General features: G+C 62.8%; 1 protein-coding gene and 1 long non-coding RNA gene across 6 annotated transcripts in view; both read left to right on the top strand.

Annotated features, from left to right (window-relative positions):
• Window positions 1–14,388, top strand: part of TP73 (tumor protein p73) — a 68,508-nt gene that overhangs the window by 25,260 nt on the left and 28,860 nt on the right. The gene's annotated exons all lie outside the window — the stretch shown is intronic.
• On the top strand, window positions 3,037–12,951 carry LOC309661295. The gene is made up of 2 exons (XR_014263924.1): window positions 3,037–3,099; window positions 12,356–12,951. It is a non-coding gene; the product is annotated as an uncharacterized lncRNA (long non-coding RNA).

The following is a 14,388-nucleotide window of genomic DNA, read 5'->3' as shown; positions in this document are numbered from 1 at the left end:
TCCCAGAGGTGGGGCTGCCCAGAACCACGCTGGCCCTGGCTGGGGGCAGGGGTAGGTGGGGGGAGCCAGGCCCCCTCCGAATGCCTCATCCTGACCCCTGCCTGACATCGTGAGAGCAGAGACTGGTCTGGGGCCTGGCGTGTAGCCCAGCCCTCACCCTCATGTAGCCCGGCGCAGCCCAGAGGGAAAGGTGAGGCTCAGAGACGCAGCTGGACAGCTGGGCAGCCGGCTGCAGAGCCCACTGCCGAGCTGTCGCGCAGAAGGGCCTCTGCCTGATGCGTCCAGAGGCCTGGAGCAGGGGCCCACGGAGTCCAGGGTGCAGGCAGGAAGCCCCGCAGAGCTGAACTGGGTGGTGTTGTCTTAAAGTCCAGACTGGCGGCCGAGAAGGCCTGTCCTTCTGGCCAGAACACAGCCCCGGCGGACGCTGTGCTGCTCAGGGCGACCTGGTGATGCCGGGGTGCGGGTGGGGACTCCCGAGCGCCTCACCCCCACCCCCGTGGCTCCATCCCCACCCACCAGCAGGTCCCTCGTCAGGGAAAGCCTGGGGCTCAGCGCGGAGGGGGGAGCCCCTCCTCCAGGCTGGTAACAGGTCAAGTGCTCCCCAGGCCAGGCCCCAGGTCAAGAAAGCAGCAGCCGCAGAGTCAAAAGTTCTCACTCTCCACCCGCCCTGTAGTCATGATTCGGGCCCATGTAAACGCGTGCGCACACTCGCGCGCACACACACACACACACACACACACACACACACACACACACACGGGCCCCCATGCCGCTCCCTCTGGCCGCGGTCCTCTGAGATGATGGGTGCCCGTACCCCAGCCCCAGGCTCTGGGGCCACCCCCCCTTGCTGGGTCGTGGGGCTTATCCAGCAAAAGGCTGAGGCTAAGGCAGGCACAGTCCTCGCGTCGGGGGACGCTGGTCTTTGGGGGTGCCACACACTGTGGTCTGGGGGCCTTGGGTCTCCACCCTGCTCGGTTGCCTTGGTGACCAAGCAGATTACTTCCTGCCGGATCTGCAGGTTCCTGAGCAGCACCCCCGGCCCTGTCAGGAAACAGACCATTGGGGACCCCCGGGATGCCCTTAACCGCTGCTTCAGTGGCCGGTGGGAACAGGCAGAGTGGGAGGGGCCTCGCCCGAGGAACCAGTCTGTCCCGGGTTCGAGTCCCCATGTCTCTGAGCCTCGGTGCCCTCATTTGGGGAGCTGGGGTGACAGGCCGTGTGGGGTCCCAGCAGAGGCTCTGCCAGCCCTGTGGGGCCTCGGACCACCCTCCTCCCATGCTGGGCAGCTGAGGAAGCCGAGTCGGGCAGTTAAAGGAGAAGGAGAAGGGCCCCTATGGGAGCACTTGGCCCCTCGGCCTCGGAGGAGTCCCAGAGCACAGATTCTTGGTGGGGACGCTGAACTCCCTGAGGTCGCTGCAGCCAGGGTCCACCACACCACAGGGCTGAGATGGTGCAAAGGGCGTCGGGGGCTTGGAGGTCAGATCCCATCCCCGCCTCTTCTTTGCTTGGAGAGTTATTTGACCCTCTGGGCCTCAGTTTTCTTGTCTGTAGAATGGGCCAGTGAGGATCTAAGCCAGGGTTGCGAGGATGACTGATGGTGCCTGACCTGTAGGAACGCGTGACAAACACTAGACGTGATGGTGAGACCAGGGACAGGGCTGAGTTTAAGAGAGCTGTTCCCCCTGGAACCCAGAACAGTGGAGCCAAGGAGGGCCCGGGAGCAGCTGCTTCCAGCCCCAGAGCCCACTGTGCCAGGGAAGGACCCGGCGCCCCAGGTCCACCTTGGGGCCCTTTGGTGGAGCTCCTGCCCTGTGTGGTGGCCTCCAGTTCTAGCTGTCCCTGTGGACCCCGGGCGGCTCACCCACGACAAGCACCTATAAAATAGGCCCCCACCTCCTGCAAGAGGAGAGAGGGGAACACCTGGCCTCCTGTGGGCTCGAAAGGAGGGCTGCCCAGAGGACACGAGGTGGGAGGTGACTCCTGGGCCCCCGGCGGGTGCCGTGACAAGGGGAAGCTTGTAGGGTCTCCCCTGGCCCTGGAGGCCCTCACAGTCTGGGAGGAGCATGGACAGGATGAAGCCCCCCATGGTGAGTGCTCATGGGGTCCCGAGCAGGCAGCGGCCATATGCACCCCGTGCTGGGTCTGGGCCTGGGGTTTGGGCCATCCTGGCTTTCTGATTCTCAGTGTCCCTCAGGACAAAACGGGGGCAGGGGGACTTCCTTGCCGGTCCAGTGGTTAGGACTTGGCGCTTTCACCGCCGAGGGGCCTGGGTTCAATCCCTGACGGGGGCACTGGGATCCCAAAAGCCTCCAAAAACACGGAAGGGGGCAGGGCTCTGGCCAGCTGTGACGATGCACAAAAGGTGGAGATGGAGGAAAGGGGAGCTCGGTTGAGGATGGGGCTGGTGGGCTCTCCTCCCTGACCATCCCTTCCCTGTCTCCCCTGCCCATCCTCCCGGAGTCTGAGCGCCTCCTGCCACCCTGGCTGCCCATGCCTGCCCGCTCCCTGCATCCCTCCCGCCTCTCCTGGCGCCTTTCTCTGGTGACAGCTGTTGTGGGCGCCTGGGCCGTAGAGGGGGCTGTGTCTGGGGGCTGATCCACCCTGGAGCCCCGCCGGCCCCTCCCCAGGTGCCCAGTGAACTACGCAGGGGACAGACACCAGGGTTAGAACCTGCAGCCACTCGGGGGCTTGAGACCCCAGCGGTCACCCAGGACAGGCCTTCCTGGCCTGGGGAGGGGGCGTTTCTCCCCAGGCCTGGGAGCAAGGAGGGCACAGTCCGGCATGTACACTCCCTAGAGCAGGAATTGTCAGGGAACAGAGCCAGCCCCCAGAGGGGTCAGGTGGGCCGAGGGAGGGCCTGCTGCCCCCAGGAAGCGGGGGTGGAGCTCAGGGACAGAGAGCCCCGCCAGCCACCAGATCACAGAGCCACCTGCCTGTGGGTGTCCGGAGGTGATGTAAGGGGTTTGACCTGGAGCTGACACATCACTGGTGCCCTTCTGGTGACTCACCCCTTCCTGCGCAGGTGGGCCGTGCCAGAAAATAGCCCCCCTGCCCTGCTGCCACGAGTCCTGCGGAAGTGGTCAGTGAGGTGGAGCCCCGGTGAGTTAAATTCAGAAGAGCAGGCGCCGAGGGCCCGGTGGGATGACTTGGGAGGGCAGCGCTGGCAGCTGAGGACTAAGCCAGGAAGAGTGCCTGGGGACAGAGGCCCCGGCTCCCCCGTCCCTGTCCCCGGATGGCCAGGATTTTGGATAAATGCACAGGAAGCGGGTGACGCTCTGGGGCAGATGCCGGAGCTCCGGCACTTTGAGAGCTGGAAACGTGCTCTCATTCGTGCTGGGAATCCCAGTCTGGCCCAGGCTCACGCTGTGGGGACCGTGCTGGTTCTCAGGCCGCAGGTGCCCCCGCAGTGTGGGTGGGGCGTGGCGCCTGTGCCTTCAGTGCTTCCAGCAGGGCTCAAGAGAGGAGGTCTTCCCGACCTGACTCCGCCTCCCTGTGGGCAGCCTCCGGTCTGGGCACACGTGTGTCCAGCCCCTCCTGGGCCCTGCCTTGTGCCCTGCAGGCCTGAGCCCCAGAGTGCAGACCAAGGCCAAGGCTGCCCTTCGGCCGTGCCAGCCGTCCAAGGTCCCTCGGAGCCCTGGCCTTCTGCCCAAGGTCTTTGCCTGCACGCTCACACGCCTGCTGTATTACTCAGCTGCGCTGCGTGACAAGTCACCACCAACGGGGGGGCTTAAAGCAGCAGCCGTTTATTATCTCATGGCTTCTGTGGGTCGGGAGTCCTGCATGTCCCCACTGGACCCCCTGCTCAGGGTCTCACCAGGCTGTACTCAAAGTATCAGCCAGGACTACCGTCTTGTCTGAGGCCTGGGACCTCTTCCAGGCTCTGGTGGTTGGCAGAGTTCAGTTTCAGGTTCTTGCTGGCTATTGACCCAGGGCCACTGTTCTCAGCTTCTAGAGGCCGCCCGCCGCACCCTGCCACGTGGTCCCTCCACAGCCTGGCAGTTCGCTCCTGAAGCCATCAGGAGGAAGTCGCCCTGATTAGGTCAGGCCCAGCCAGATAGCGTCCCTTTTGATCAACTCGAATTTTGCCCAATGTTGCACAACGCCCTGTGCTTGACCCCAGGCCCTCCCCCTCCTCTCCTACCTACCTGTGTGTCCCTCCATCCAGCCACCTGCCAGGCCCCCCGGCCCTCTTGGGAGAAGCCCTGGCAACACCCACAGGAACCTCACTGACCGACAGTCCCCCCCCCACCCCCCGGCCCTGACCTTCCCGCCTGCGGGCATCCTGGGCAGGAAGGCTCTCGGCCGCTGCCTCTGGCCAGAACTTGCAGCCTGGGCCCCGCTGCAGACCCCCTTCCTGAACATCGGTCCGCCCCACAAACCTTGATCTCTCATTGTGAGTGAGGGACACCTGTGCATTGGGAGTAACAGCCATGGCCACACGCAGTCACGGGGGTTCAGGCCGCGTGTGCTGAGTTGTGCTTTTGGCTGCAGCCGCCAACGCCCCCAGAGCCTGAGCCGGGGGCTCCCGGCCCAGCCCCTTGGGGGCAGCGCCTGGCTGCACGTCCCCTGCCTGGGATCCCCCTTTCCCTCAGCCAGAGGAGCTGGGGGGCTGGACACGTCGCGGGCTCCTCGGGCTGGCCTCCCTGTGCATAACCCCACTGCTCCCAGCTCCCTGGGATGTGCCGAGAACAGGCCGGGAGAGAGACGGGGTCTCCGTGCCGTCTTCTCAGCACCTTGCGAGTTTTTCAGCTCTCCTTGGGGGGTGGAAGCAGCTGGGCTCTGGGGGCTTGGAAACTTCACATCCACTTTCACGTGATCTGGGCCCGGTTGATCTTCCAGGGATGATCCCGGCCCCTCTGCCAACTTCGTGTCAAAGACGGTTAAGTTAGAGTGGATGGTTCCTCCAGAAAGGGAGTGGTGGTGACCACCACGAAGCCGCCGGGGAGGCGGGCCCCCATCTCTGAGCCCCTGGCAGTGCCGTCCATGCACTGCGATGGGCGGGGCCCCAGCGGTCCTCCTTCTGGACCACCTCCCTCTCATTCCGGGGCTCGGCAGCAGTGGGGACACGGCCAGCGGCAGGCCGGGCAGCGTCTGGGGCGCGGGCTCTGGGCTGCATGGGCCACACCCAGCTGCTCAATCCGTTGCCAGGCTCCCTGTGGGGTCCCGCAGGCAGCAAGTCTCCCCAAGTGCGTCTCGTCTCTGCTCAGCCCTTTGGGGCAGCCCCGGAGGACCACCGCATTCCCCAGGCAGGAGTGAGATTCGCTCCACCCTGGGCGCAGGGCCGGAGGCACCATCTGTTCCCTGCGGGGTGGCCTGGCTTTGCCTCCCGAGCTCTTGAGGGCCCGGGCTGGCCCCCTGATGCTCTGGGGCGGAGGCCTGTGGCCCCCAGGGCCTCCCGTGGACAGCATCTCAGAAGGAGCCAGGCGCAGCCTCACTGTGGAGGCGGCCCGCGGCACCGCGGCCGCCCCCTCCCTGCGCAGCCGCCTTGGTGCGGTCCGACCCAGCAGTGGGCAAGCTGAGGCCTGCCCTGGACTTTGATGAATAGTCATGAGGAATAAAGGGGTGGGCCGCTCGTTTTGTTGTTAGATGCAGCTAGTTGACAGCACCAAGGCAGATGGAGAGGGCCAAAGTGCCCACGGCCAGCCCACATGTTCTGGAGCGTCCTGTGCTTCTGCCCGCCTAGCCACGGAGCCTCTCTGCCTGGGTCCACCCTGCCGGGCGGCTGCACCCCTGCCCCCGGCTCCCCGGCCACCCATCCCCATGCCTCGCCCCGCAGCACGCCAGCTCCCCGGCGTGTGCAGACCCCCGGGCGCCCACCATGCTGTACGTCAGTGACCCCGTGCAGCACTTCGCCTCGGTAGGTGCGCTTTGTGCATCCTTCTCAGGGGGCCTTGGTGGGGCTTTCGCCGTGGTGGAGGATTCACAGGGCATCCTCTTGTCTGTCGCCCTGCTCGGCACCTGGCCGGATGGGATGCCGCCATCCAGGGTGAGCAGAGGCAGGCAGGAGGCGCCGAGGGGCTGGGGCCGGCCCTGGGCACGGAGGCAGGTGCCTGCCCATCCTGGAGAAGCTCTGGGGACCAGTGCCCACTGACTGGGCAGGACCAACAGCCAGGGGGAGGAGGGTGGGTGGGAGTCTGGTCAGCTGGTGGCCCTCCCCGGAGACGTGCGGGTTTCCCTCCCTCCCTGGCTTTGGGCTGTCCGAGGCTCAGGGTGGGCCACCCCACCTGCCCGGCCCTGCCCCCGGCCGCAGGAGCTCAGCGTACCCTGGGGGTTGTCTTTGCTCCCTGGGCTCTGGCTGCCTGTTAGGCTGCCGCCACCTGCTCCCAGGACAAGAGCATCCTTTCCTGGGAAGCTGCTCATTTGGCTGCGGGGGCAGGAGTGTTTCCTGCCGGCCAAGCTGCAGGTCAGGGGCTCGCAGAAAGCTGACTTCGAGGTGTCCTGTTGCCCCTCACGATGGCAGTGGGCCGGGCAGAGGGAAGGAAGGGACTGCAGCTTGTGCCTGGCCCCTGTGGCCTGAGCCCCGGGAACCTGGGCTCATTTCCAGGTGTTCCCAGTCCCTGGGGCCAGCAGGCACCAGGCTGCTAGTTGAGCAGGTTGAGGTGGGGCTCAGCTGCTCCCCACTGGACCTTATTCCTGCCAGGGAGGTGGATGGTGTGGGGGCCATGGGTACCACCTGCCCTGCAGGAGACCCAGCAGTGGGCAGAGGGCTGGGATGGACAGTTGGACAGAGTCCAGGTGTCCCCAAGCTCTGCGGGCGGAGGACAGGAGCCATGAACGCAGAGCCACAAAGAGCTGCGGTCTCTTGGCCCTGTGCGCGCCCAAAGGTGTGTTTGTGTGCGTGTGTCTGAGCGTGTGAGTGACAGTGGGTGTGTGTGCTGCTGTTCGCATTGTGTGTTGGAACAGGTACGTGTGTTTGTGCCTGCAAGTGGGTGTCCCCAGGCAAGGTCATGGGAAGAGTGAAACCGTGTGTGTGGGACCCAGGAGGGGTGAGGGGTGTACAGCCCGTCTACACGGGCTGACCCAGGCACTGGCTCCGTTCACTCACATCTGGAAGCTCCATGGCCTCTCCCACCCACGGCATGAGCTTTTTATCTGAAACCCAGCCCTGGAAAAGGGTTCAGCCCCGTGCGGGCCACAGCTAGAGTCCTCATGGCTCCCTTATGTCACTTATTCTGTTACTGATTCATTTACCCACTAGCACCTGTCACTGGGCTCATACGGCGGCCCGGGGCTCCCCGGGGAGCAGCCTTGTACCCCCAGACTCTCCATGAAGACGGTGCGTGAGCTGGGAGGGACTGTCTCCCTGCCGCCTGGGGGTCTGTAGTCACACACGGAACCAAAGGCAGAGCCAGAGGCCCGGGGACCTGGAGGCCAGTGTCCCTGCCCGGCCAGCTGAGAAGCCCCGCGGACATGGAGGACGCTGGTATAATCTTTTCTCTCGAATGAAATGGGTGTCGCAGTGTAAGTCAGCCGAGGCTGCAGCTCATTGCCTTTCAGGGAGGGGGAGGGGTCGGTGATGGGAGGCACGGGACCCCCGGCTCTGGGCCTTGGAGCGTCGCCTTCGTGCAGGAGCTGTGGGCAGCAGGGGGCCGCTGGCGTCCACCCTGCTGCTGCCGCCGCCCCACCCTGGGGACCGGCAATGGCCAACCCCATCATCACCCGGCTTCCTGTAGACCCAGGATGCCTGTGGCCTGTTCATTCGTTTGGTCAACAAGTGCCTAGAGCAGCTCTGATGGTAGGTAGAGGCTGCCAGAGCCCCTTCCGGGCCAGGTGGGCTGGGCTGGGTCGTACTGATTTGTGAAAGTGTCTCCGTTTCCGTCCCAGAGGGAGAGTATTTGTGATCTTACCACTGCATGCAGAGGGGAAGTGGTATGAACAAATAGGGTTGAACTTGAGGTCATGCGGTCGCCTCTGTGGTTATTGGGAGCCCACTGGGCAGGGAAGGAGGCGTGGAGCTGCAGGATGCTGTCAGGACCCCCGGCTGGGTCTCCTGGGGGACCCACCTTTCTTTTTTTTCTTTACTTCTTTTTTTAAAAAAATATTTACTTATTTATTTGGCTGCACCGGGACCTTTAGTTGCGGCATGTGGGATCTAGTTCCCTGACCAGGGATCGAACCCGGGCCCCCTGCATGGGGAAGCACAGAGTCTTAACCGCTGGACCACCAGGGAAGCTCCCAGGGACCCACCATTCTGAGCCCCGTAGCCCGTGCTGTGCCGACGGCCCACAGCTCCCTGGTCGGAGCTGGACAACCCCCTGCCGTGGCCCACTTACTGGGGTCCTTCAGCTGGTGCCGGGGTGGGCTTGCTGCTGGTCCAAGCATCTTCTCCCACCTACACAGGCGGGCAGCTCACGGGGCAGGAGGGAGCCAAGGGCACGCCCCATGGGCCCCTTCGCAGATGGGATGAGCGCGGAGAGCAGCCAGACCCTCCAGCTTTCCCCGTCCACTCCTCTTTCGGGGGGGCGTCCAGGGACCCCACCCAGCCGCCTCCCAGGCTCCTGTTTCACGTGTGTCCGTTTAGACTCGCAGGAGATGAGACGGGCAGTGCTGGACAGCACTGGCTCCCCCATGCCTGCCTCTGTTGACGGGCCCAGGTCCGTCTGGGCTGCAGGGTCATCGAAGGCTTGGTCTCGGGTGACTGGGCCTGGCCCCATGCCACCGTCCCATGGGCCAAGCCCATGGGGGACGTCGTAGGTGTGTGCCCTGAGCTGGGGCAGCACGGGAGGCACAGCGCTTGGATCTCCCGTGCAACCTGGAGCAGGGTCCCACCCGTCCCTACGGACGGGACAGCCTCGGACAGGAGGGAAAAGTCAATCAGTGCTTTAAGAAATATTTGCTGAGTGCTTGCTACTGCATATGAGGGCACACAGGAGGAGGACGTGATCCCTCGTGAGTTCTAGAAGCTGCCTGGGCTGCAGTGCTGAGAGCAGACCACAGGAGGGCAGGGCAAGGCTGGGAGCCGGCTGGAGGCCCGGGATGGAGAGGGATGTAGGCACCTTGGACCGGGTGGGAGCAGGGGAGAGAGGGCAGGGCAAGGCTGAGAGCCCTGGGGTTCCAGACGGACGGGATCTGCTGATGGGCTGGGGGTTTGGACCCAAGTGACTGGGTGAAGGGAGTGATCACTTATTCAGCTGGGAAACTGACGAAGTGGGATTTGGGGTGAAAAGTAAGCATTCTGCTTTGACTGTGCTGTGTGTGAGACGCAAGCAGCAGACCGACGGAGGACGGTGGGAGGTGGGATGGAAGGAGAGCATGGAGTTCCTGACGCCACGGGAGGGAGGGAGGGGATGTCCGGTGGGGCTGAGGGCAAAGCAGGTCGAGCCCAACAAGGGCCGCCCAGGGGACTGGAGGCATCGGGGTGGTGGTGGGAAGTGGTCAGGTGAGGGAGGCTGTTTGACCTCTGGAATAAGGGCAGGAGAGGAGCGAGGGGAATGCCCAGGGTTCTGGAGCCTCGCGGATGGGAGGGCGGTGCGGAGCCCGGGCCGCACTGGCTGGAGCAGCGGCTTGGACCCTTCGGGGCAGGTGTCCTGCGTGCTGGAGGGTGTGGGTGGAGGTGACCACTGGGGAGTCTGGCACAGGTAGGGTTCACAGTCAGGGCGGGGTGGGGCCCCACGCAGGGAGAGGAGCTCCGGGCTTCCCAGATCGGAGCTTAGCAGAGGGAGAGACGCCACCAAGCAGACGAGAGGGGCGGCCTGGGAAGCTGGGGGGAGGGGGCGGCACGATGCTGAGAGGTGGGAGGCGGAGAGGACAGAAAAGGGACGGGCCTCTGGGGACCTGGGCAGGAGGCAGTCACGTTCCGTGGCTGGGAGAGGACAGAGCTGAACTGGGAGCAGGGGTGCCCTGCGCTGGGGACGGAGCTACCGTGTGCTGAGAGGGTGCAAGGCTCTCGGGGCTGGGGGAGGGACTGACCTTTCCGGAAGGAGATGCCAGAGCCTGATTCAGGGGGACAGAGGGGTCACCCCATCAGCCGGGCTCGCCGGCCCAGCCTCCTGCCCCTTCGCCAGGTTCTAGGTCTATCCCCGCAGCGCCAGCCCTCTGGTATCCCCACTTCCACGTACATACATCCCCCTCCGCCCCCCATGGGTGACTGTCCCGTCTCAGCTGGCGGAAAATCCACCCTTCCGTCCTTCTCTCACTTGGCCAACACCTGGGAGCTGTTCCTGGGCCCCTCCTGCGGCGCCCAGCATCCCGCTCATTAGGAGCCTGTCAGCCTGACCTGGATCGCGCTGGCCCCGCGCAGCTCCCGCTCGACTCCGGAGCTAGAGGGTCCCTCCTGCGTTCAGTCCCCCATGGGCCCCCGGAGGGAGGGTTCTGCTCCTCTGAGCAGTGCCCTGCCCTCGGCCCTGCGGCTCTCTGGCCCAAAGGCTTCCCCCTCTCACACATCTGGGTCTAGACCTCCCCAGTACCTGGGCCGCCAGTGGCGTCTGCCTCGAGAAGCCCCACTGGCCTGGCCGCCCCCAACTGGGTCGCTTTTGTCTTCTTCCTTTGTCTCCAGCCTGTTCTGAAGCCCCTCGCGCTCACTCGCTGGTTCTCTGCTGTCCTCTCCTCATGGGAGTTAAGCTCTGGAGGGTGCAGGGTACGGGCTGCGTCTCTGTGCCCACCGCTGCCTCCCAGGGCCTGGGGGGTGCCCGGGAGATGTGTGTTGAAGGGCCGAGCTGCACCCCCTGCCGGGAAGCTGGTCCTGGCTTCAGAGCTGGAGGGAGGGGCTGGGGTCGGCCCTCAGGACTCACTGAGTAAGTCCAGGCGGTCCCTCCCCCAGTTCTGCGGGCTGCCCCCTCCTCCCCTCTGTGCCATCCCGCAGCACCCTCCCTGCGCCCCCATTGCACTTGTCACGATCGTCCCCACTGAGGAGGGCCGCCGCCCCATGACGGCCCCCTCGGTGTCCTCAGTGTCTGGTGCCGGCGGGGCGTGCTTAGCATCTGCAGGATGGACAGACAGACGGACAGAGTGATGGATGGATGAAAGGATGTCAGGGGACACGTGGATCAGGCTCTGGGGGTGCAGGCAGGGGGTGAGAGGGCAGACCGCCCCCCAGTGGTGCTCAGGGAGGAGAGGGGAGCCCATACCCCTGCTGTACCCCTCGAGCTGGGCCTGTGACAGATCAACAAGCTCCCCACTTTCCTTCCAGGCTCTCAGCGCCCTGGGAGGCGGGGCATGGACTGGGATCGTTTCCTGGTGGTTAAAAAAAAATCTCTGCGTCCCGTGGGTCACCTGCCTGTTCCCGGGCAGCTCCGCAGAGCCGGGCAGGGGCGCAGCCTGAGACCCCAGACCCGCTGCGGGACCCTGTGGAGGCTCTCGGGTCCAGGCTGCGCCCTCACTGTCTCAGCAGCGCCGTCTGCAGGCGGAGGCTCCGGCTGCAGGTCCTGCAGACACACGCCTCCCTGGCAGCCCAGCGCAAGGTGTGGAAAGTTCCACATGGCCCTGGCTGGGATTGGGCAAGGCCCCGTGAGAGGAGAGAGCGTATGTGCATATTTTCAGGAGGAGAAGGAGCCTTTCCCCCCAAGCACAAGTCGAATCTTGTTGGCATTTCCATCCGTTTAATCACAGACTCCTGGAGATGCTGTGGGAAATACCAGCGGGATGGAGGTCCCGCTCCGAGTGGGACGGGTTATCTCCCAGCCGGAGCCCAGACGGCCTGTCAGTGACTTACCTCTGGGCGAGGCTGCACCCAAGCCCAGACACGCCTGCCAGCGAAGATCACGGAGTTGGAAGTTTCATTCTCTATTTTTTGAAAGTCTGGTTTTGGTATCCTCCGGGGAGCACGGGGACACTGGGGGTCAGAGCAGACAGAGAACGCCAGAGGAGGGGGCACCTGGCTGACCGTCCCCAGGTAGAGCCTCTGAGATCAGACCCCAGGGCCTCAAACCTGGGGTGACGGTGGTGACAAACAGACACACGTCTGCCCCACTCTAACCCTAACCCTAACCCTTCCCCAGCGTGGGAACAGGATGAACTGGGTCACGCAGGGTAGAAGCTTGGGTTAGGAGGCGCTGTACCTGGAGTGGGAGTGATGGGCTGGGGGCCTCACTGCAGGAGGTGACAGCTGAGCAGGAGGGGAACGGGGAGGGGCCACAGGGCAGAGGGCCCGGCAGAGCGCGGGGGGTAAGGGGGCTCCACCTGGTGACCTTTGCACCCAGACCCCCTCCTATTTGGATCCACACTGGTCCCGTGACGAAGACGCAGATAACACTACAGCAAGTCCCCTTACATACGAACCTTCAAGCTGCGAACTTTCAAAGACGTGAATGTGCGTTCTTGCGTCCAATCACGCAAGTTAGTTCATGTGTCTGGCGTACATTGTCACATGCGTGCATCCTCTACAAGTGGTTGTGCTTTTGTGTACTTTCCTGTACAGGACTGAATAGAGTACAGTAGTACAGTATCTTTATTTCAAGCCCAGGATGTCCGGAAGCAAGCGTAACAGCAGCAGTGATGTAGCTGGTACTGTTGAGAAGCGCCAAGAGAGACAAGAGGAAGAAGTAACTGAAGAACCGAAGAGATTCACGACGCAGGAAATGGCAAGGGGATTTTCTCTATTTGAGGAGGCGCTGTTAGGTTTTGAGGCACAGGATGCAAACGTAGAACAGTACGTGAAGGTTGCAGCAGCCGTTCAGAATGCAATCCAGTGCTACCGTGTCATCTAGGATGAGAAAAAAAAGAGCTACTACCCAGACATCACTGGATCGTTTTTTCAAGAGGGTAGATGGAATTGAATCCAGCAAGGAACCAGAAGCTGTGCCATCAGCGTCAGGCGTGAGTGAAATTGCAGCTTGCCCTCCCTCTCCTATTGCTGGCGATCCTTCACCTCTACCATCTCCCACCTCCTCTCTCTCCTCCAGTTAGTAGCTCTTCTTGCCTGTTCACTTGACGCCAGCCCCTGTATGCCAGTTGTTGTACTGTACTACTGTACTTTTCAAGGGACTGTACTGTAAGATTAAAAATGTTTATTTTTTTGTGTTTGTTTTTTTTAAACTTTTTATTTTTTTTAATTAATTAATTTATTTGGTTGCACCGGGTCTTAGTTGTGGCAGGCAGGCTCCTTAGTTGCGGCTCGCCAGCTCCTTAGTTGTGGCATGTGAACTCGTAGTTGTGGCATGCATGTGGGATCTAGTTCCCTGACCACGGATCGAGCGTGGAGTTTTATCCACTGCGCCACCAGGGAAGTCCCTTGTGTTTGTTTTTTATGTATTATTTGTGTGAAAAGTATTATAAACCTATTACAGGACAGTGCTATATAGCCCATTGTGTTAGTTGGGTACCTAGGCTAACTTTGTTGGACTTAACGAACAAATTGGACTTACGAACGCGCCCTTGGAACGGAACTCGTTCGTTATGTAGGGGACTTACTGTATTTACCAGATTTCCAATTTTTGCAAAGAGGTCCCCCGCTGGACCACACAGCCAGGCCTTGCACTGGGCCTCGGGCAGCTTGAATGCCGGTGCCCAGAGGCTGACCTTGGGGGCAGCCTGGAGCCTGTTCCCTCAGGGCTGTGAGGGCGCTCTGCAGGCCCTGGTGCAGCGCTAGATGCAGGGTGGGTGCTGAGGCCGCAGGGGGAGTGGGGCGCAACAGACAGTGCAGGAGTAGGCAGCGTGGGCATGTCTGCTGGGAGCCAGCAAGCTTTGGAGGGAAGGAGGGAGGGAGGGAGTTCGGAGGAACTGCGAAGCCTCAGGCTGGTGGGTCACCACCTTACACATCTGGGAAGGTCACGGGTAGATTTTACTTGGAGCTGCATTTGGGCTTCTTGGGGTTTTCTTGGGAAACATCCTCACTCCCCGTTGTCAGGAGTCTCAGGGAAGGCGTGGAGGACACCGATAGGGCCAGCTCGGCGGCCGGGCCTCCCCTTCTGGGGTCACGAGGTTCCCCTTCCTGATCCTTGTGAGCCTGGCTGAGGTCACAAAGTGAGAGGAGCCTTAGCGGGGAGCCCAGCCCAGCTGCCGCCAGCTTGCTGGCTCTGCACAGAGCAGCCAGGGAGACCTGCTTCAGCTTCTAGAAAGAGCTGAGGGTCAAGGGTGTGAGATACTGCACGCGCTTAGCCAGGGTGGCCGTGGAGCATTTGCTGTGGCTTCACAAAGGCGTGGACAGTTATTTTGGAGGCTTACGGCCAGAGGAAAAGGGATGCCCCCCTTCCCCCAATTAAAAAAGACAAACCTTGATCCTTTAGTTCCTTTCAGTCTGGTGGGACCTTAAATGCTGCTGCTCACAGGACCCTCCTCTGTTAAAAACGCACAGGCTGGGACTTCCCTGGTGGCACAGTGGTTAAGAATCCGCCTGCCAATGCAGGGGACACGGGTTCGAGCCCTGGTCTGGAAAGATCCCACATGCCGCGGAGCAACTAAGCCCGTGCACCCCAGCTACTGAGCCTGCGCTCTAGAGCCTGCGAGCCACAA

The sequence above is a fragment of the Balaenoptera physalus genome, assembly GCF_965194825.1.
Source record: "Balaenoptera physalus genome assembly, chromosome: 1".
Lineage (NCBI taxonomy): Eukaryota > Metazoa > Chordata > Mammalia > Artiodactyla > Balaenopteridae > Balaenoptera > Balaenoptera physalus.
This window is presented reverse-complemented; position numbering and strand designations above follow the sequence as displayed.